This window comes from Somniosus microcephalus, chromosome 7 (genome assembly GCF_052327205.1).
Source record: "Somniosus microcephalus isolate GS21.2 chromosome 7, FLI_Smic_1.0, whole genome shotgun sequence".
Taxonomy (NCBI): Eukaryota; Metazoa; Chordata; class Chondrichthyes; order Squaliformes; family Somniosidae; genus Somniosus; species Somniosus microcephalus.
The window spans coordinates 163,302,915-163,325,498 of record NC_140993.1 but is presented as its reverse complement, the minus strand read 5'-3'; the positions used below and the strand labels follow the sequence as shown (position 1 = coordinate 163,325,498).

Genomic DNA, 22,584 nt, shown 5'->3' with positions numbered 1-22,584 from the left:
AAATGTATTGCAAATAATGTTTTAACTTTCTGTGTTCGCTATACAGTGGTTTGTTTCACAATTAAAAGAAATTAATATACATTATAAGTGTAATAGGTCATGACAGAGGCTGTACAGCTCGCCATTGCTGCTAACTATCCAGTAACTTCTACTGCAAAGAGCATGTATGTGGACATTGAATAAGGGCAGAATTGGACTTAATCCCACAGGGCCGAACAATCACTGTCTAGATTTATGAATGGAGAATGGCTACTTCAGTGAAGTAACAGAAAGCAGCCTGCACCTGTGGAACTGTACCCCAGCATGAACCAGAGTGAAAACAAAAAAAAACATTGCTTTGTTGTAGGAAACAAGAACAGGACCAGCTGTGCATCACTTTCATTATGACATTATGTAGAAATATTACAATTTTCATGATGTGGTGATATATTTGGATGCAAATTTTATTGTGTTTAACAAAAGTTATTTTAGTTATTACAGCCTTAGCATCGCTGGAAGCAGCAGATGGCTGTGTGTTCTGCGCTGCTATGGGCCACGGAGGGAAGGGATTACAGATCAATCAATTCCATTATGCAAAATGCCAATTTTAAAACCTTTTCAATTTTTACACTTTTTCAGAATCTTCAGCCGGTATAGCCAGTCAACATACTCTAAGAAAAGACAGACATAGCAATTTCTCTCCAGGTGAGGCGAGTGCTCCAGTGGTACTATAAGTGACCCTAACATCCGCTCTCAATACGTAAAATGACCCTGGGAAATGGGCTGCAGTCAGGGGTGCAGGCAACGTTGAGCAGAAGTTCTGATCCACCAAAGATCTACCACTGTCGTGGGGGACAACTGGAGAAAATCAGCCTTGAGCATCCTTATATTATTGGTAATTCTCTATTAAATCAGACGGTTGTGTCTAGCCTTCTTGATGGGCATGGCATAGTCGTAGCAAGTGGTCTACACTTAATGTTCAGGTTAAATGGCTCTTCAATTAAAATTAAAAAAGTTTTTGAATCTAATTTGTCCATTGCAATGCTTTTCGTATCATGACAAAAATACCAATAACTATCTGTATATATTTTCCCCTTTTGTTTTCTACATTTTCTTTTCCATTAAGTTATGACCAAAAACCATACTTATAAACAATAACTCAAAACTCAAAATAAGAGCAGCATACTTGCGAGTACATTGTGTTGTCTATGCTTATGCTATATTAATTTCACTAATAAATCCAGTAGGGAATTCAGGAGTAACTTTTTTACCCAGAGAGTGGTTAGAATATGGAACTTGCTACCACAGACAGTAATTGAGGTGACTAGCAAAGATGCATTTAAGGGGAAGCTAGATAAACATATGTGCAGGAAAGGAATACAAGATTATATTGATGGGGTTAGATGAAGGAGGGTGGGAAGAGGCTTTTGTGGAGCATAAACACTGGTATGGATCTGTTAGACTGAATGGCCTGTTTCTGTGCTGTAAATACTATGGCCAGAATCTTTACCTTGAGTTGGGTCGGGTGCATGCGGGCCGCGTAGCGGGTCGGGAACTTGAAAATTTGAACAGCGTACTCTGAACTGCGCGTTTAACTTAATGGCACCAATTGAAAGACTCATGCACATTTCCCAGCCCAGGTAAATGGAGCAGGTCTGATGACATCACCGATGACTCGTTTTCAGCGCGGATATTTAAAGCAGCCTAGCACACATCTCATTTGAAGGTTGATGTAGGAGTGTAAAAGGTGGTTTCAAGAGCTCTAAATTACAGAATAAGACTGACAAATCTGTAGGTCATGGAGACAAGAAAGAGGGCAGCACCAGCATTCACAGATGCCTCCCTGGAAGTGCTGATGAAGGCAGTGAGAGCATGCAGGGAGGTCCTCTTCCCTGGGGAATGGACGAAAACGACCACCCAAAGTGACAAAAAGGGCATGGCTAGAGATTGCAGAGGAGGTCAGTAGCAGGGATATCGTGAGGTGGATGCGGCTCCAGTGCCGCAAGAAATTGAATGATCTCAGGAGGTCAGGAAAGGTGATTGCAATGTCACACTCACCTACAGCCTGATGTGTGTCACCCCAACCCCATCACTCTGCATTCCCAAGCCTACTCTTGCACATCACTCCTCACACCAACCTACCTTGCAGGTGCACCCATCCCTCTCTCTATGTACCTACTCATATCCCCATCTGACTAACCACCACTGACACTCACCCTCATCCTAATGCAACCATAGCAAGCAACACCACACAAGGAGGCCATTTGGCATTGGCGCCCCACTCACTCATAGTCACCCTCTACAGATGTAGCCCATCCATTTCTTACACTTATTCCATCACTCTCTTCTTTCCCTCCTTGCAAAAGACATGGAAAGGATGGTCACCTGCATGGAGCAGCTAATGCGCCAGTCACATGAGCATATGCTTGCTGTGAACAACAGATGGCAGATGCTAATTGACCTCATCTCGAGGAGGGATATTAATGTAGACTTGGGCCTTCATCACCCCACTGATGTGCAGCAAAGTGCTCTCCAGCTCCTTGCGAGCAGGAAAGTGCAGGTGGCCGATGAGAGGGATGATGTTGCGAGGTGACATGGAAAAGTGGGGGCTCTTCTCAAAGCGCTCCCACTTCTCCCTACTGCCTCCCCCTCAGTCAGAGCCTCACATGCTGCCTCGGATCCTGATGGCTGAGTCTGCCCCTGCACAGTTGCAGGGGCCCTCACAGGCTCCAAAATCCAGAGGACGTCCACCAAAAGTGTCTAACCAGTCGCAGCAGGGAAGTGAGCAGCCTGCCTCTACCTCTGCTGACGCCACAGGGGTTGCACCTCGTAGAAGCACGCGGAAAAGAAAAAAGATACAATCCTAGATGCACAAGGGTATGCACGTGGCTGTATGAAAAAATATTAATGTTAAGTTTCAGTTCTATTTATGACGCACATAAATTTATTTCTTTGCACAACTTTCCCATCTTGTCCATTTTTGCCGGCTACCTGAGAAGTGGCTTTGTCACTTGGAGTGAAAGGTGAGAAATTATTAACCACGAGCTATGGGGGTTTGGGTGAGAGGAATAGCTTAGTCAATGTAGGACTGCTTTGTGGTGTTGTTGCAGGTTGCGGGGTGCGGGGGAGAAGTTCTTCCAGCATCTGGGAGCCATATGGGTGCACCAGAGCAAGTTAAGTAAATCTGGCCATTATGAGGCCATCCTGGGGCTCCCAGGCAGCACTGTGCGCCACTGCTGGTGCCATCTCCGCCTCAGGTTCGTACTCGTCTTCCACCTGTTCCTCCTCCTCCGAAGAGGCTGTGCGCTCTGTGCCTTGCTCCTCCTGCAGCTCCAATCCTCGCTGCTGTACTAAGTTGTGCAGCCGCAGCATACAACGATGATTCTGGAGACCCTGGCTGGTGCGTACTGAAGGGCTCCTCCAGATCTGTCAAGACATCTGAAGTGCATCTTCAGCATGCTGATTGCTAGCACTATGACACATCTGGTGGACATGTGGCTGTCATTATAACACTCCTCAGCCTCATTACTTGGCCTCCTCAAGGGTGTCACCAGCCACATCTTCAGTGGATAGTCCTTGTCTCCAAGCAGCCAGCCGATTGCAGGTGCGAAGAGCTGAGGGAGGGTGGACCGGTGCAGAATGAAAGAGTCATGACAGCTGCCAGGGAAGCTGGCACACACCTGCATGATGATCTTTTTATGATTGCAGACGAGCTGCACATTGAGGAAGTGGAATCCCTTGCGGTTCACAAACACTCCTGGGTGATGATGGGGTGCCTTGATGGCCACATGTGTGCAGTCGATGACGCCCTGTACCTGTGGGTAGCCACCTAGAGCCCGCTCAGTAATACTGGCTTCATCAGTGGCAAAGTTGACATAAGTGGCTGACTTGTGAAACAAGGCATCGGTCAGCTGAGTGATGCATCTGTGGGCGGCCGACTGCGAGATCCTGCAAATGTCTGCTGCAGATCCCTGTGACTTTGACAGCCACTGGCAAGGTGTGTCCACCAGGTCCTCTGGGTAGCAGGTATTGTTCCAACAAGCTACAAATGTCTCCCATGACCTGGCGCGATAGCCTGAGCCTCTTGAAATACTGCTGTTCAGTCGTGTCCAGGAAGCGCATCCTCTGCCTGTATACCCTGTGTTGGGAGTATCACCTCCAGCGCAGTGCAGCCCTGTGCTGACCCCCTCTCACCTGTGGAGCATCAGATCATTGAGGAGAAGGCTGCTGTTGTAGTGGCTGCTGCTGGTGTTGTTGGTGCTGGGGCTCATCTTGGTCCGATTCTGAGGTCCAAGGTGAGACAGCATAAGCAGCACTCATGCTGATGTAATAGATGGCAGGTAAAGTGGAGATCAGAGGCACAAACCCTCAATGTTCTGATAGTGATTAGCGATGTGGTGAGAGTGGCTTCCGAGGTTGCAGAAATGACCTGCAAACTCCTGACAGCTAAATCACTACACAAAATGGTGTCAGCAGGGGCCTTACCCTTAGGCAAGGAAGCAGATGCCAGGTGCGAGTATTTGTGTGTTTTTTCCAGCTGTCACTTAATGGACTCGCACAATGGCCTCTGAGCGTCCTCCTCCCCTTCACAGGTGAGGTTCCTGAGGTGCATGAATCCCATGCTCAAGAACTTAAAGCCAAACCTGATGTTAAAAAACCTCTTAAGGGTCTCTCAACAAGCATTTAAGTACTTCAATGAGGTCGCCCGCCTCTCCCGACTGGGTCCGTGGTGCGCTGGGAAACTCACCCGAGTTAAATGCGGAAGTTGGCAGGTTCCCAATGCACTGACGATTTCTGGGATTTTTACTGCTGACCCACCCCCAAACCCGCACGCTCGGCACTGGGAAAATTCCGGCCTATGTAACTATGTAAATAAGTCATAAACTGTTGAAAAGACTGCTCATAATAGACTACCCCTGAAAAATACTGTTCCTGTGCACAAAAATACTGCGGGTAATTTTACAAATTTGTGTTCCCAGAGCACACTAGGAGCGCATATTGGGATTTGGGTGTGTACCCAGTGGGCAAAGCGCTGTGCAGGAAGTGCTAACTCATTAAGTTACATCTACTGTTACTCATTCCTGACGTCACTGTAATCCCTCCCATTCTCATTCTATCTTTGGTCTCCCAAGTCCTTCAACCAAGGCCAGCGCAAAGTTCAAGAACAGTAGGGTCAATTTTTCAAATGCCCACTTGCTATCTCAAAGTGTACGTCAGGAAACTGTGGCATGGTTCCCATGATTTTCTATCCAGTCTGTCCTTCCCATCCACATGCCACTATGTCCCATTCTATCTTGGAGCTGTTTCACTCATCTTTTGGCTTCCCAATGCTTTTCACAGCCTGACTGAGATGATCTTTGTGCATCAACCAGCATTTTTCACCTCTTTTCAGACTTTTAAAATCTGTTTTCAGTCTATTAGCCCTTTGTCTGCTTCTTGGTGAAAGTCTTTACAGTACTCTTCACCTTTATTTATGTCTCTTCTTTGTCCTGGTTAGCCCTATGAAGTGGTTTTCTTGTCGCCATTATACCAGGTATTCACCTGAAATGTTGACAGACCTGCTGTGAATTTCCAGCATTTCTATTATGACTGTAGAGAAGTTAACAGATGGGAGAGACAGAAATTCAGCCAGCAAATGTATGCGGCTTCATTAGATGTGGTATAAAGGAAAGCCAGCCCTTGCTTGTCAAATCAGTAACCACTACAAAAGGAGAATGAAGTGAAAGTGATGCACGATACATCTCTTTTGTGATTTAAAAAAAAACAAAACCACAGAAAAAATTCATTTGTAAATAGAGCTCATCGCTTATTGGCAAAGTCTATTGTTAACAAACATTTCCATTGGAATTTACAATAGATACCACATAATAGTATTATACTCAATGTATTAAGCTCAAATGAACAGAGAAAGTTAGTGAGCAAGAGAATTTTAATAGATGTGGGTTCTTTTGAGGGGTTTTACAATACTGTCTTTTGTGAATAATTTCTTTGCAGATACATCAATAAAGTCATCAACTCCATTATACTTGTACTGTCACTACTTCTGCCAAACTTAAAAACAAAGGCTTCTTTTAAAACAGCGTAGGTTATGATGTGGTGCTACGATCACCATCAATATTAATCCATGATGAATCAGCAGAAGATGCAATTTGAGTGGGATAGGTCAAGAATGTCATTTTTTTGCTTCCATCTAGATGCACATTCAAGAACCGACAAAAGTCACCTAACCATGGTATGCGTTTGAGTGACAAGCGACTCAAGGCCTTGAACTTAAAACCTCTCCTGTTGGGAATAAAGCACTGAACTACTTCAGGCTGCCTAAAGCTAACTGTTTGAGATTTTGTAGTAAGCTGTCTATTGTAACCCTACAATAGAATTAAAAAGAACTTCAGTCTCTCAATGAAAGTAGATCATTCCATATATCACAGATCCATGGGTTCGTCAGGCAAACCAAAGGATACATGTCCTCTTAACAGATTTTCATTGAATACCACACAGCTTCCCCTTCCAAAGTGCTTTGCACAACTAAAAGAGGTAAGGCAATATAAATTTAAGCAATGAAACCAAAAAACTATTTCACATTTTCTTTTAACTATAATGTTTTAAAAATCATTCTAACAAATATTAGAATTATGTATAACAATAACACTCATATAAGACATCCTTTGTGTGTCCTTTTTGCTGGATCAGGGCATCTCGTGGCGAGCCCCGTTAGTTAGACTTTTTCCCTCACCCTTCAGCTTGAAAGTTTTTTGCCCTGTAAGTTGCTGGAAGTGCAAGCTGACCTTAGTGAACAACGAGACCAGCAGTGTACTCCTTCCCATGAGGTTTAAGGATTGATAAAGAAAAAGAGGAACGACAGAGAAGGAGGGTGAATTGGAGTCAAATAAGGTACAGCAAGAGAAATAGAGGGAAAGAAAGATTGAATTAAGAGAGAAGAAAGAGACAGAAAAGTTTTAAAACATTTAAATTTAAAATGTTAACATCTTAACAACAATTTACTACCTGTAGGAATGAGACTCCAGTTTAAATTGTTCCCTTACTGGCCTGGAAAGGTTGATTGGCATTGCAAGAATTCTCATTAAAAAGGTACCGACACTGTAACATTACCAGACCTAACTTTCTGCAGCGAGTTTAATTGGCAATTACCGCGCAAATACAGCAATTTCATGAAACTCACAGGAAGGTTGAGGGCGAGCTGTCGTTTTCGCAAAGCTCACGGCGGAGTGGCAAAAATCATCCAGCAACTTGTGACAAGTCGCAATTCACAGGCTCTCTCTTCCTCGCCACAAGTTGCTGGACAATTTACACATTAATAACAGCGAGTGCATTAAATTCGCCTTTATTTTGGCAGCAAATTCTAGACCATGATTGTTGGACTCAAAACAGATTTTTGATTGGTCGTGCTTATTCATATGGTATCATCAATCAGATAGTGAGCAGGGACGAATCAGATCCAACGTCTTTTGCACAAGGAACAGAAAAGCAACTATTATCTTGTCACCAAAATGTCACTGAAAATTTAAGTAACTGGAAATAACTATAATTTTAAAAGTTGCAACTGAAAATTTAATTAAGTCAAAGTAAAATGTAAATGTTTAAAAAATGAAGTTTTAATCGAAAATTTAGCTAAATTAAAGGCCTGGTCCTGTTGAAACTCTGGACCGCTTCATAAGTCTTGGACATATGCAGCTCAAAAAAATGAGAGAGAAAGTGTCTGTGTGCAATGCCAGGGGAGATCAACTAGTCCATTCTTAAAATCTTCATTTGAACAGTGAATACTACTCTCAAAAGTTGACAAACTAGCTGCTCTAATGGCTCTGTGGTTAAATACACTAGCTGCTATGGTACTGAGCTATACAAACTAGAAAGATCCCAAGGTCAATCCATGATTTTCTGAAATAACAACAGAAAATGCTGGAAATACTCAGCAGGCCAGGCAGCATCCGTGGAGAGAGAAACAGGGTTAACGTTTCAGGTCTGGGACCCTTCATCAGAACTGGAAAAAGCTGGAGATGTAACAGATATTAAGCAGGTGCAGAGACAGGGGCGGGGGGTTTAGCAGGGGAGGAAGGAATAGAAAGAACACCCTGTACTTTTGTAAGAGGCAGGAAAGATAAAATGTTGCAAATGGGAATGGCAAAAATCATACTGCATGAAAAATGGGGGCAGGGATAATTATCTGAAATTGTTGAACTCAATGTTGAGTCCAGCAGGCTGCAAAGTGCCCAATCGAAAGATGAGGTGCTGTTCCTCGAGCTTACGTTGAGCTTCATTGGAACAATGTAACAGCCCGAGGACAGAGAGATCAGAGTGGGAGTGAAGCGGTGCAGTAGGAAGCTAAAATTGACCTTAGTACCCTGGGTTAGGAAGAGGAAAACTATCTACCAGGATTCTCATTCCTGCTGGAGGTACATGTGCAGACAGGATGTGAACAGGATTAGGTCTAACTGTGATGGATCCACAAGATTAACTAGCTTGCTAACACTCAGGATCTGTAATATGGTTTTGGACCTAGCTCCAGAGAAACTATGTAAATGGTTATTTTCAGCCATTTCTTTGGGGTTTCTGCTGGCCTCCTGTTGGAGGTATGACGGGAGATTGGTGGTAACCCCACGGAATTTCAAGGCCTCACAGTCTATATTCACACAGGATTACAGGAAACTCTTTTTTGTCCGGCACCGACGGGACTGGCGTGGTGCCGGTTTATCAAAAAGTCCGGATTACAGAGAGGTATAGTTAAAAGGTACGAGAGCTCCGTACACAGCAACAAATCCAGGCTTCCCTGTTGCTTAGCAACAAGTGCAGGAACCCCGATTACACAGCCACAGATCCAGGAACGGCCACTAATATGAAGTAAAACTTACCTGAACCTACTCCTGAATTTTGCCGGTTAACAGAGATTTCCGGTTATTTAGGTGCCGGTAAATCGAGAGTTTCCTGTAATTAATGATCTCACAGTAAAGGATCCCCTAGGAAAGAGTGTTCATAGCATGGCAAAATTTCAAATTCAGTTTGAGGGTGAGAAACTTGGGTCTGAAACTAGCGTCCTAAACTTAAATAAAGGCAATTACAAGGGTATGAGGACAGAGTTGGCTAAAGTGGACTGGGAAAATAGATTAAAGGGTAAGATGGTAGATCAGCAGTGGCAGACATTTAAGGAGATATTTCATAAATCTCAGCAAAGGTATATTCCAGTGAGAAAGAAAGGCTCTACGAGAAGGATGCACCATCCGTGGCTAACTAAGGAAATTAAGGATGGTATCAAATTGAAAGAAAAGGCATACAATGTTACGAAGATTAGTGGTAGGTCAGAGGATTGGGAAATTTTTAGAAACCAGCAAAGGATGACTAAAAAAATTATAAAGAGGGAGAAGATACAGTATGAGAGTAAACTAGCAAATAATATAAAAACAGGCAGTAAGAGCTTCTGCAGGTATATAAAAAGGAAGAGAGTAGCTAAAGTAAACATTGGTCCCTTAGAGGATGAGACTGGGGAAATAATAATGGGAAATAGAGAAATGGCAGAGACTCTAAACAATTATTTTGGATCGGTCTTCATGGTAGAAGACACTAAAAACATCCCAATAATAATAGATAATCAAGGGGCTATAGGGAGGGAGGAACTTAAAACAATCTCTGTCACTAGAGAAAAAGTACTAGGCAAACTAATGGGGCTAAAGGCTGACAAGTCCCCTGGAACTGATGGCCTGTATCCTAGGGTCTTAAAAGAAATGGCTGCAGAGATAGTCGATGTGTTGGTTGTAATCTACCAAAATTCCCTGGATTCTGGAGAGGTCTCAGCGGATTGGAAAACCGCAAATATAATGCCACTATTCAAGAAAGGGGGGAGACAGAAAGCAGGAAACCATAGGCCAGTTAGCCTAATATCTGTCATTGGGAAAATGCTGGAATCCATTATTAAGGAGGTAATAGCAGGACATTCAGAAAATCATAAGACAATCAAGCAGAGTCAACATGGTTTTATGAAAGGGAAATCGTGTTTGACAAATTTGCTAGAGTTCTTTGAGGATGTAACAGGGTGGGATAAAGGGGAACCAGTAGATGTCGTGTATTTGGATTTCCAGAAGGCATTTGATAAGGTGCCACATAAAAGGTTACTGCACAAGATAAGAGCTCACGGGGTTGGTTGTAATATATTGGCATGGATAGGGGATTGGCTAACTAACAGAAAATAGAGTGTCGGGATAAATGGGTCATTTTCCGATTGGCAATCAGTAACTAGTGCGGTGCTACAGGGATCAGTGCTGGGGCCTCAACTATTTTCAATCTATATTAATGACTTGGATGAAGGGACCGAGTGCACTGTAGCCAAATTTGCTGATGATACAAAGATAGGTAGGTTACCAAGTTGTGAGGAAGTGACTTAGGGCTGGATTTTACCATCACTGAGGAGGTGGGTTTGGAGGTGGAACTGCTGGGAAAATGGGAAAAATTGTGAGCAGGTCCCAACCCGCCTCTGAACCATCTTCCCAGGAGGCAAGTCCCTGACTCGCGCAGGGACCCGTCTCCTAGTGGCGGGAAAGGGATTAGAGCTAATTAGCAGGTAGTTAACAGGCAGTTAAGAGGCTTTTCCTCATTTTCCGCCTGTTGCTGCAGCCTTCCCGATGTCGGGAAACCCTGCCAGGGTCAGCGAGGCGAGCTGTGGGTCTGCTGCAGTGTAAGTGTGTAAATGACAGCTGCAGAGGTGGTGTGATGGGTGCAATGGTGCACAGGTAAGTATGACAAGTGAGAGAATGTAGCGAAAAATATTTTTATTCTGATATGTATCTGCAGGTGACAAGAGTTGATGTTTCTGTGAAGCCTCATCTGATTGGCAGAATTGACAGATGGCTTCTGCAATCTCGCATGCAGCTGCCATCTGTTTTCTCCTAAGGAGAGAGTCATTGGTGAGCCTGGGTGCCTGTATCTTTGGACAGTGATTGTCAGTGTTTGACAGCACCTCAAGGAAGGATATACTTGCATTGGAGGCAGTTCAGAGAAGGTTCACGAGGTTGATTCCTGGGATGAAGGGGTTGACGTATGACAAAAGGTTGAGCAGGTTGGGCCTATACTCATTGGAGTTTAGAAGAATGAGAGGTGATCTTATTGAAACATATAAGATTCTGAGGGGGATTGACAGGGTGGATGCTGAGAGGATGTTTCCCTTAGTGGGGTAATCTAGAACTAGGGGGCATAGTTTCAGGATAAGGGATCGCCCATTTAAGACGGAAATGAGGAGGAATTTCTTCTCTCAGAGGGTCGTGAATCGTTGGAATTCTTTACCTCAGAGCTGCGGAGGCGGAGTCATTGAATATATTCAAGGCAGAGATTGACAGACATTTGAACTACAAGGGAGTCAAGGGGTATGGGGAGAGAGCGGGAAAGTGGTGTTGAGGCCAAGATTGGATCAGCCATGATCTTATTGAATGGCCGAGCAGACTCGAGGGGCCGATTGGCCTACTCCTGCTCCTGTTTCTATAAGGATAGTCACTTGAATGAAGCACTAAAGAGTGTCTGAAATTGCACTGCAGCATGAGTCACAATCTTTAGGAGAGACAGGTGGTATGATATACCTTTAATTAAGATTTGCAATTTTAAGAACTGTTATTGTTTGGAGCCAAACTGTCTGGAGCAGTTTTCAGTTGTGCAATATTCTCAGTGATTAAGATTCAGACATGGAACACTCAGCTCTTCTTGTCTGTTCTTGTAATTTTTTATTAGGTAAACAATTTCATGATATTTAGATTTTGTGAAGGAATTACACAAGTTTTAGATTTAACCTTGGTGGAGCAACTGTAAAATTGCTAGTTGCTGCAACTTAGTTATACAAACTAAATGCCTTGTGATCTGACAAGATAAAGTGGCATGGAAACAATGTTGTGCAGTGTAAAATAGATGCTGTTACAAGTGGTTTCTGAAATGCCTACTATGTATTAAAATGGTGAGTGGTCACAACATTCTAATGGTATTGTGCCGTAGGTGGCACTGTGAGGGTCATGTTATTTGATTGATTAATTTAGATGATAAAGAATGCACTCCCACTCCCCAGCAGCAGTAGTGATCTTGGAACCCCCTCACCCCCAATTTTGGACTGAGGGCTTCTTTCCGCTACCCGTTAGTAGCATCTTGGTACATTCGGGATTATGCGAATAGGGGTTGGGAGGTGGCTCTGAGAGAGGATCAGAGACTGGGAATTGGGGTTTGGGAGATTGGGGCTTGGGCGGGGGGTGGGTGTGGGGCCCTACATTTCCTGCAGAGCAAGAAGCAGCGGTAGCAGCAGCAACATGATGAGTGGGAGCGGTGCTGACAGAGGAACAGCCAATATAGGGGTGAGTGAAACCTGGGGACTTTACTGTAGGTGAAAGATTATTTCCAACAACAATAACAACTTGTATTTATATAGCGCCTTTAAAGCAGTAAAACGTTTCAAGGCACTTCAAAGGAGTATCATAAAACAAAATTTGACACCGAGCCACATAAGGAGATATTAGGGCAGATCACCAAAATCTTGGTCAAAGAGGTAGATTTTAAGGAGCGTCTTAAAGGAAGAAAGCGAGATAGAGAGGTGGAGAGGTTTAGGGAGGGAATTCCAGAGCTTATGGCCTTGGCAGCTGAAGGCATGGCCACCAATGGTGGAGTGATTAAAATCAGGGATGCACAAGAGGCCAGAATTGGAGGAGCGTAGATATCTCAGGGGGTTGTAGGATCTGGAGGAAATTACAGAGATAGGGAGGGTTGAGGACATGGAGGTATTTAAAAAGGATGAGAATTTTAAAATCAAGGCATTGCTTAACCGGGAGCCAATGTAGGTTGGCAAGCACAGGGGTGATGGGTGAACGGGACTTGGTGAAGTAGGGAGAGCCGTTGGAGGGATTTGTAAACGAGAGTTTTGAATGCAATGTGCTGGGGTTTAGAGAACCAGTGGAGATCAGCGAGGACTGGAGTGGTGGGTGAATAGGACTTTGTATGGAATAGGATATAGGATGAGTTGGAGTTTGTGGATGGTACAGCTAGGGAGTTTGGCTCAGTGAGCATTGGAATAGAGACAGTAAGTTCTCTTGGAATCCTGGGCAACTTTCCTCCTTCAATAAACAGTAAAGCAGATTAACTCACCATTCACCTCAATTGTTGTTTGGGGGATATTGCTGTGTGTAAAATGGCTGCCATATTTGCCTATATAACACTCACTGCACTTCATTGTAGTTGAAGAGCTTTGAGGTGCTTCTGAGAGATGTAACAAGGCTATGTATAAAGGCAATTATTAATGACAGTTGGTTTCAGAAGTGGAAATATACTTTTTTGGTGTTGGACTGAAGGCAAGTTTTGAATTTCACCTCATAAATTGAGCAGGATATCGAGGTTGCATGTTGTTCGGCTCAGTTTGAGTGAGCAGGTGGGGAGGGGGTGGACATGGGGGTGAGGGTGCAGAGTTTCTGGTGAATACCATACAGGGTGGCTATGGCTGAGTTATACTGCTGGTTGCATATCATTCTCTGCTCGGCAACATGTGTGATTGTATGTATGAACAGAGCTCTACCATTGGGCTCCTGAACATTTTTAATGTCAGGAGAGAGCGGTGAAAGCGTGAACTCTCTCCCAACATTAAGAAACTTTAAACTTGCCTTCACACTAGACTGCACACTAGGCAGGCAAGATGAAACTCAAGTGATGAGAGACCCTATCCTGGAGATAGTCTTGTATCTCTTACTTTAAGTATAGTCCATAATCCAAACACCAACCTGACTTCTAAGTTATAATTAGTTTTATATCAATGCACATCTGAAATTGTTTCACATTGGCACAAAAGTGGCAGTATAACTGGTTCATAAGGCACATTGAAAGCATTTCAAATCATTTGCTGTTTCTTGTCTTAGTTTCTCTTGGCTGCCATTTGCTTCAGCCTTCTGTCTGCCCTATTAGGTTGGGAGACAGAACGACAGTAACATTCATCTGTTTAATTATAGCAGAAATGTCAAGCAAAAAACAAGCTGTAACATGTTCCTGGAGACATGTCACCAATTAAGACTATCCTTTATATACAGGCTTATCGCATTGCTCAGAAGCATCACAAAGCCTACAATAAACTACTTTGAAGTGTAGGGAGTCCTGTTATAAAGGCATTCTATTTTGCATACAGCAAGATTCTACAAACGACAATTAAACTGAACAATGAATTAATCTGTTTTTGATGGTTTTGACTGAAGGAGGAGAGTTGGCCAGGATTCAAGAACTTCCTGCTCTTAGTGTCATAGGATCTTTATCATTTCCCTGAACAACTGGAACTGGTACTCAGTGCCTTGGTTTAATGTCACAACTGAAGGGCAGCACCTCTAACAATACAGCACTGCCACCGTATTGCACTGGAAACATTGGCCTGATATTAATCTGAAGGTGGCATCCGTGCGGTGGGGGAGTGGAATTGCGTTGGGGAGATCCAGAGGTCAACTGAGTGGGTCGGAATTTGCGATTGGAACTCAATTGAACCAATTAATACTGACTTCCAGGTTTCTCATCTCCAAGCTGTGCCGTGGGCGTTATGCGCACCCGCACGATGCAATCTTAACTGTATTTAAAGGGGCTGCCACAAATAGTACAACTCACAGAGAGTGACGCCCTGGAGATAAATGGCACGTCTGCATCCCTCTCAGTCGGAGATAGAGAGACAGGGAGCTTGCAGATAGCTGGTGACAGACTTACAAATATCTTTGACACACATAGGCTGACTTCATTTCATCAATGACTGAACTATGAGAAGATTGTGACTGTCATGAATAGATCATATCCCTTTCTTTTGTCTTCCAGGGCCTTCAAATGTTGCAGGACATCCATGAGGACGATTCCTCAGAGGACCTCATTCCTTCTGCGGATGCACAATCACAGGACCTACAGCCATGCACCAGCGCAGATACTCGCACTTAGGTGTGTCCACTTAGAGAGTTAGTTGAGTTTTCACCTGGTGATTCACATCTCACAAGTGAGCACAAGCAGACACTGGTAGCAGCGACAGCTGTGGAGAGTTTGAGTCGGGGGGTGCAATTCTCTCCAAGCTCTACTCAGCTGAACACTGATGCTGAACCCCGGGGGCTATCGTTGAGAAGGAGAATACTAGAGGTGCATCAGCAACTTCGCCAGGTACTGACAGACGTGTCATGCACACTCTCCACGATAGCGGAGAGGATAGAGGAGTCCAACTCGATCGCTGGTGGATTACTGGTGCAGTGAATTGCGAGAATGTCTGCCATGGAGAGAGAGTCTGCCTCCATGGAGCTTCAATCAAGGCTCTCAAATGAGTCTGTGCAGGCCATGACCATAGCTGTGCAGACTTTGGATACCAACTTGTCTCCTGCCTTAAACAGGATGAGGTATACCCTATCCGTGGCTTTACAAGGCGCTACTGATTTTCACTAATCTGGTCTGCAGCAGAGTGGTAGGAGTGATGTGGTGCTGGTCAGAGATAGGGATGATGGCAAAAGGGGACATGGAAGTGGGAACTCCACTCAAAGCGCTCCCACTTCTCACCTGTTGCGCCCCTTCCCCAGCCAGTACCCGACATGCTGCCTCGTCTCCTGATGGCCGAATCTGCCCCTGCACAGGTGCAGCTGGAGCAGTCTTTGGCGGAATCCTCAGGGGCTCGAAATCCCAGAGGTCGTATGCAAAAAGCATCTCAGCAGTCAGGGCAGGGATCTGAACAACCTGCCTCTCTCTCTGCTGAAGCCACACGGGATGCACCACGTAGAAGCAGTAGGAAGTGTAAGTTGAAGAAACTGTAAGTCACCAAGGATATGCACATGGGTGTTTGACAAAATCTTATGTTGTTATGTTTCCTTTTTTTTATAATGCTGCATAAAATTTAAAGATTTGCATCATTCCACATCTTGCCCATTATTACATCCCGAGGGCCAACTCGCCTTTCACTTGTTTCATGATGAATGTCAATACATTCATTGGGCGGATGTGCAATGGGTGGATGAGTGGTTGCGATGGATGCCCCATCTTCATCCTCCTGCTCCTCCTCCTCCTCCTCTATGTTCTCCTCATCCAAAGATGAGTGATAAGTTCCTTTGTCCTCCTCTACCTGCAAACCTCCCTCCTGTGGACCTCTCTCCTGTGCACTTGCTGATCCCACCACAGCACGTGGGTGGTGATGGTTTTCCTCTTCTGATGTGTTATCAAACACATCCAAGGCGCCTCTCATCCTGATCTTGTCAATTTTAAATCCTCCAAGGTTGAAAAAAGCTGTATCCAAGCACTCCCTGCCAGACATTTGCCAGAGGGAACTGAGACAGCAGCTGCAATAAGTGAGCGTTTATTCAGATGGGACCTCCGTTTCCCTTGTCAGTTTCCCGAGCCACGGGAAACCCATCCTGCTCAAGTAAAATTTGGAGCCAAATTAATAAATACCTCATTAACATCTTTTAAGGATGTTAAATGAGCCAACAACTACCCGTTCACATCCAATTAGGAAAGTCCCTGACTTCAGTGAGTAGGATTCTCACGAGTATCCAAACTCGCCTCCGTTAAACCCAGAACTGGGCGCATTGGAGCCAGGTTGCGGCCCCGCTTTTACCACTCACTCGCTCCCAACCCACCAGCTCTTGGGAGTTAAAGTTCCCCCATTGAGTTTATTGACCAGTGATTGGTGAATTTCAGTTATTTTATCTCATTGCTGCTACCAGTTATAAATATGCACAGTAACCAGGTAATAGAATATGCTCCCTTTCATAAAATCTTTCAGAGAGTCAGTAAATGAAAGACTCTTTCCAAACAGCAAGTGAATAAATGACCAGATAATGGCTTGGAGTTTCCGCTAGGCTGCGCTGGTTTTTCTAGCGCAATTCACCCAAAATCAAGCAAACCAGCGCAAAAGATCGAGGAATTTCAAGCGCAAATTACGTCCAGTGCAAATTACGTCCAGCGCAAATTACGTCCAGCGCAAATCGAGTTTTCACGATCTTTTGCATTAGTTTAAAAAACATCATGCTGGAAGCTGGTCTCACCCACAAAGCTGGCCACGCCCCCCAGATCGAATTAATCACCATGGCGAGTTTCCGCTAATTCCACCTGTTTGCGGGCCTTCGAGGAGGCTGTAAAAATTAAGCTTTTTTTTTTTTAGGTGCAGCAACACTAATAGACACCTTTTAAAAGCTATTAAATATTAAAAATTATTTAATTTACTAAGAATCTGACTACTGTACACCAATGAAACTAGTAAATGGTTCTGTATGGTTTTTAAAATTTATTTTCAGTTATTTAAAATTGGGTTAGTCACAGCTGGTGGACTAGACACTGATTAAAAATGCTTATTTTTTGTGATACATCTATTTCCAGCTGTATTATTAAAACTGCACCAAGTTACCACTCTTAAATATATCAAGCAATATTCTTTAATACAATTTTTTTTTTTATAATTTCGTTCTAAAACACTGCCCGATTGCACTGGTTTATGGAGGATTTTACTCTCGGAGATAAGCAAATGAGTTTGAGTGGAAACTGGCAAAAAAAATTTGATTCAGAAAACTTGCGCAATTTTGAGCAGAATTTGCCGATTGCACCCAGAGTGGAAATTCTACCCCAATATGATTTTTGGTATTGATGATTAAGGAAAGATGCTGGCCAGGACACCGGAGGAAATCCCTGCTCTTCTTCAAATACTGGCATGGGATCCTTTAATGCCCAGTTGAACAGGTAGTCAGGGCCTCGGTTTAACATCTCATTTAAAAGATGACATGTTTGATTAAATATCATTCCCTCACTACTGCCCTAAAGCGTCAGCCTACATTATGGTGCTCAAGCCTCAATGGGCCTTAAACCTAAAAAGAGATGAGCTACCAAGCAGGGGATATATCTTAATTTTCACAGTATATTATCCATTTCAGGCTTCTGCTTGTGGCAAGAGCAAGTGCAATTACGTGATTTATAGGACTGACCCATTATTGATCCAGAGCAGCTGCATTTATATGGATATGTATAAATAATAGCTATTCTGCGACATAGAGGTTCAGAACAGCCTGTGTAGGATAAATCAGAGGTGCCTAAGTACTGGCTGGATACTACTGTGTTATCAGCTAGTGCTGCTTTTTTCTGGTTCAGATTGGATTGGCCTCCAGAGCAGTTTTAATTGCCGAGCTCTGTTTAAATTTAAAAAAAACCTATGATGTGCACAGCCACTCCTATAATCCTTACTGTCAAAGCAGCTTCAGGCGGAAGTAGGAACTAGCTTTGGCATTTCTCCAGCAGAGTGGAAACATATGACCAAAAGAAGACATCTCTTTCCATGCAGGAGATACCTTCATTTAAAAAAAAAATTATATAGATATGGAACAGTCTTTTTGCCTAAGGCCCACTCACTATTAAAAACTATTGTGATGCCATTGGTAGAGGCCGAAAAGGGAAAGGATTTAGTAGTGATCATTGGTCATATTTTGAAAGTGTCTGGATAATCCGAGGCAGTTATTAATAAGGCAAATCAGATTCTGGTGTGCAGTGGACCATGTCAGAACAATTTACATTGACAGTTGTATAGATCAATAGTGAGGCTAATTCTAGAGTACAGTGCAGAATTTGGCCCCCTTACCTCAAAAAGGATAGAGATGGTATAAGAAAGGCTTCAGAGAAGTGTGGGATAATTCTGGGGGACTAAATTATGGGAAACCCAGCCCACAGCAGTTAAACCTGAAAGTCTGTAAAAATTTGAGGCACTCAGCCTCATTAGCATATTTAAATGACTGCCCCACCTCTTGAGAACAGGTTAGTCGACTGTCATCCATCCCGCCTCCATTAAAACCGGAAGTGGCACATTGGAGGCGGGTTTCCGATTTTTAAAATTTGAATCCCCCCGTCATACTGGATTCTCCAAACTTTCCCCAACTGGGGATCCTTATCTCTTCTTTGCACGGCCTGCAGGGCTTGAATGTCCCCCTTATGTCTAGATGACCAGAACTAGACACAGTACTCAGGGTGGATATTTACTACCATCTTTCTGTAACGTGTGTATCTGTCAGGCAAGTTAGATTTGTGACTGTATTGTGGGCCCTATTTTCAAAGCTTTTTTCCCCAAATTCTAGAAAATCTCTTTTTCAAAGAATTTGGAGATTTCTTTTTTGCAACTACACACAGTTGATGGAAAGAAAATTCTATTGCACTAAGACTTGCTACAGTTGGCAGCATATGCAATAAGGAGTGTAGAAGAGCATGCCAGAAGCAGCACCAGGCGTACCTAAAAATGAGGTGCCAACCTGGGGAAGCTGCAACACAGGACTACATGCATGCTAAGAAGCAGAAACAGCATGCTATAGACAGGGCTAAGCGATCCCACAATCAACGGATCAGATCAAAGCTCTGCAGTCCTGCCACATCCAGTCGTGAAAGGTGGTGGACCATTAAACAACTAATGGGAGGAGGAGGCTCCATGAATATCCCCATCCTCAATGATGGTGGAGCCCAGCATGTGAGTGCAAAAGACAAGGCTGAAGCGTTTGCAACCATCTTCAGCCAGAAGTGCCGAGTGGATGATCCATATCAGCCTACTCCTGAGGTCCCCAACATCAGAGGCCAGTCTTCAGCCAATTCGATTCACTCCACGTGATATCAAGAAACGGCTGAGCACACTGGATACAGCAAAGGCTATGGGTCCCGACAACATCCCAGCTATCGTGCTGAAGACTTGTGCTCCAGAACTAGCCATGCCTCTAGCCAAGCTGTTCCAGTACAGCTACAACACTGGCATCTATCCGACAATGTGGAAAACTGCTCAGGTATGTCCTAGCCACAAAAAGCAGGACAAATCCAATCCGGTCAATTACTGCCCCATCAGTCTACTCTCAATCATCAGCAAAGTGATGAATGGTGTCATCGACAGTGCTATCAAGCGGCACTTACCAATAACCTGCTCACTGATGCCCAGTTTGGGCTCCGCTAAGACCACTCAGCACCCAACCTCATTACAGCAGGTCTCTGATCCCCGGTCAATTGGAATCAGGGGGAAAACTCTCCACTGGCTGGAGTCATACCTAGCACAAAGGAAGATGGTTGTGGTGACTGAAGGTCAATCATCACAGCCCCAGGACATCGCTGCAGGAGTTCTTCAGGGCAGTGTCCTAGGCCCAACCATCTTCAGCTACTTCACCAATGACCTTCCCTCCAACATAAGGTCAGCAATGGGGATGTTGAACAGTGTTCAGTGCCATTCACAACTCCTCAGATAATGAAGCAGTCCATGCCCGCATGCAACAAGACCTGGACGACGTTCAGGCTTGAGCTGATAAGTGGCAGATAACATTCACGTCACAGAAGTGCCAGGCAGTGACTATATCCAACAAGCGAGAGTCTAACCACCGCCCCTTGACATTCAGCGGCATTACCATCGCCGAATCTCCCACCATCAACATCCTGGGGGGTCACCATTGACCAGAAACTTAACTGGACCAGCTACATAAATACTGTGGCAACAAGAGCAGGTCAGAGGCTAGGTATTCTGTGGCGAGTGTCTCACCTCCTGACTCCCCAAAGCCAAGGCACAAGTAAGGAGTTTGATGGAATACACCCCACTTGCCTGGATGAGTGCAGCTCCAACAACACTCAAGAAGCTCGACACCATCCAGGACAAAGCAGCCCGCTTGATTGGCATCCCATCCACCACCTTAAACATTCACTCCCTCCACCACCGGCGTACCTTAGCTGCAGTGTGTACCATCTACAAGATGCACTGCAGCAACTCGCCAAGGCTTCTTCAGCAGCACCTCCCAAACCCGCGACCTCTTCCACTTGGAAGGACAAGGGCAGCAGGCGCATGGGAACACCACCACCTCCAGGTTCCCCTCCAAGTCACACACCATCCTGACTTAGAAGTACATCACCGATCCTTCATCGTCGCTGGGTCAAAATCCTGGAACTCCCTCCCTAACAGCACTGTGGGAGTACCTTCACCACATGGACTGCAGCAGTTCAAGGCGGCGGCTCACCACCACCTTCTCAAGGGTAATTAGAGATGGGTAATAAATGCTGGCCTTGCCAGCGACGCCCACATCCCATAAACAATTTTTTTAAAAAGCATCATTTTTGTGCCAAAATTCAAGCCACAAAAGAGAAACTGCAATGTAAATCTGATGGACAGAGAGTGAAGCAAAAAGCAAATAAAATGGAAAAACAGTGAAACTCCTGTAAATAAAAATAAAAAATACAGGTTGGGAAAAATTCATTCAATCCATCAAGTCCATTCTGAATAGGTATATATATTCTATCATGGACATCCCTGCTATACCACCTGTTCATCCCCTACTTTAGGAACACATATTCCCTTCCCCAACATCAAAAGAAAATTAAGCAGTGCTGTTAAATCTATCTATCTATATATATAAAGCAGTTCTTCTGTCTGTCATGCCGTCTGTCTGTATTGAATAAACTCAAAAGTTATAGAGCGTAACTACACGTGTGTTACGTCGAAAGAAAGCTGACGATTCCAGAACCGTCCTAAGCGTATTAACGTTTCGGCCAGACAAAAATTGCGCCCGCGGTATCCAAAAAAACGTTCAACATTCCGCTCATTAGCATCGAGTGACGTCGAGGTCGACCAATCGTACGGCGGGTTCCTGGCGTGTGCGGACGGGCCCTCCTACGGTCGAGTGACGGGACGATTGACCAATCCTACGCTTTGGTGACCTGACGGTCGACCAATCGGTGCGTGTGTGGGCGGGCCTTATCGTTCTGAACCGAGGTGAGTCGCCGCCATCTTGATTCCAAACTTTTCCTTTCTTTTTCCCGCTTTCTGCGTCTTTCAAAAAAACTTTTCTTTTAAAACACATAGGCCTAGAAATTGAGTGCCCTTAGCGCCGATTTTGCGGCGCTAGAGGGCCTAGCGCTGCAATTGGCGCCCGGCGCCGAAATTGCCTGGGGCCCTTCCGCCGCGGTAGACCGGTAGCGCTGCGCCGGCACCGATGACGTCATCGGTGTGCGCAGCGTCCCGGTTGCCGTGGTAACCCGGCCCCAAGCCGAAATTCAGTTGCGGCCGCCTCGCCAGTGGCAGCCGCAACTAAGACTCCGGCAAACGAGTGCTGCCGGAGTCTGCGCCGGCGCTTTAAGGAGGCGCGGCGGCCGGCGCTCGCTTCCCGCCGGCCGCCTGCCCGCAGCTCCCTCCCCGGACTTCTCCCCACCCCCCCCCCGGAACAGATGCAAGCCCGGCACTTGTCCGAGGTGCCGGGCTCATTTTTGAGGAGATTTGCGCGGGCCGCGGCCGGGTGCAGGCAGCTCCTCCTTAACGGAAGGAGGAGGCCTGCACTTCCCCAGCCTGCCGCACCGCATCGGGTGCCGCAGCGCCGGAATTGCGGCGCGAAACGGCAGTTAGCGCCCTTTTCCAGGCGCTAAGACCCTTCAGTAGCGCCGGCAGCCGTTTGGGCGCGGCGCCACTGAATTTTTGGCGCGCGCAGGGGACTTAGCGCCGGCACTAATTTCCGGCGCTAAAGCCCTGGCTAAGCCAAAACCCAATTTCTAGGCCATATTGTTTGAAAAAAAAGTTAATTACTTTCTAAATCTTTTATCTAATCTCATTAATTTTCCTACCTTTCCCCGTTTTTCCAGGTAGGCCTCGAAGCCTCGGCCTCTCCTCCG

General features: G+C 45.0%; 1 protein-coding gene across 1 annotated transcript in view; it reads right to left on the bottom strand.

Annotated features, from left to right (window-relative positions):
* stau2 (staufen double-stranded RNA binding protein 2) overlaps nucleotides 1-22,584 on the bottom strand; it is a 247,216-nt gene that overhangs the window by 6,697 nt on the left and 217,935 nt on the right. The gene's annotated exons all lie outside the window — the stretch shown is intronic.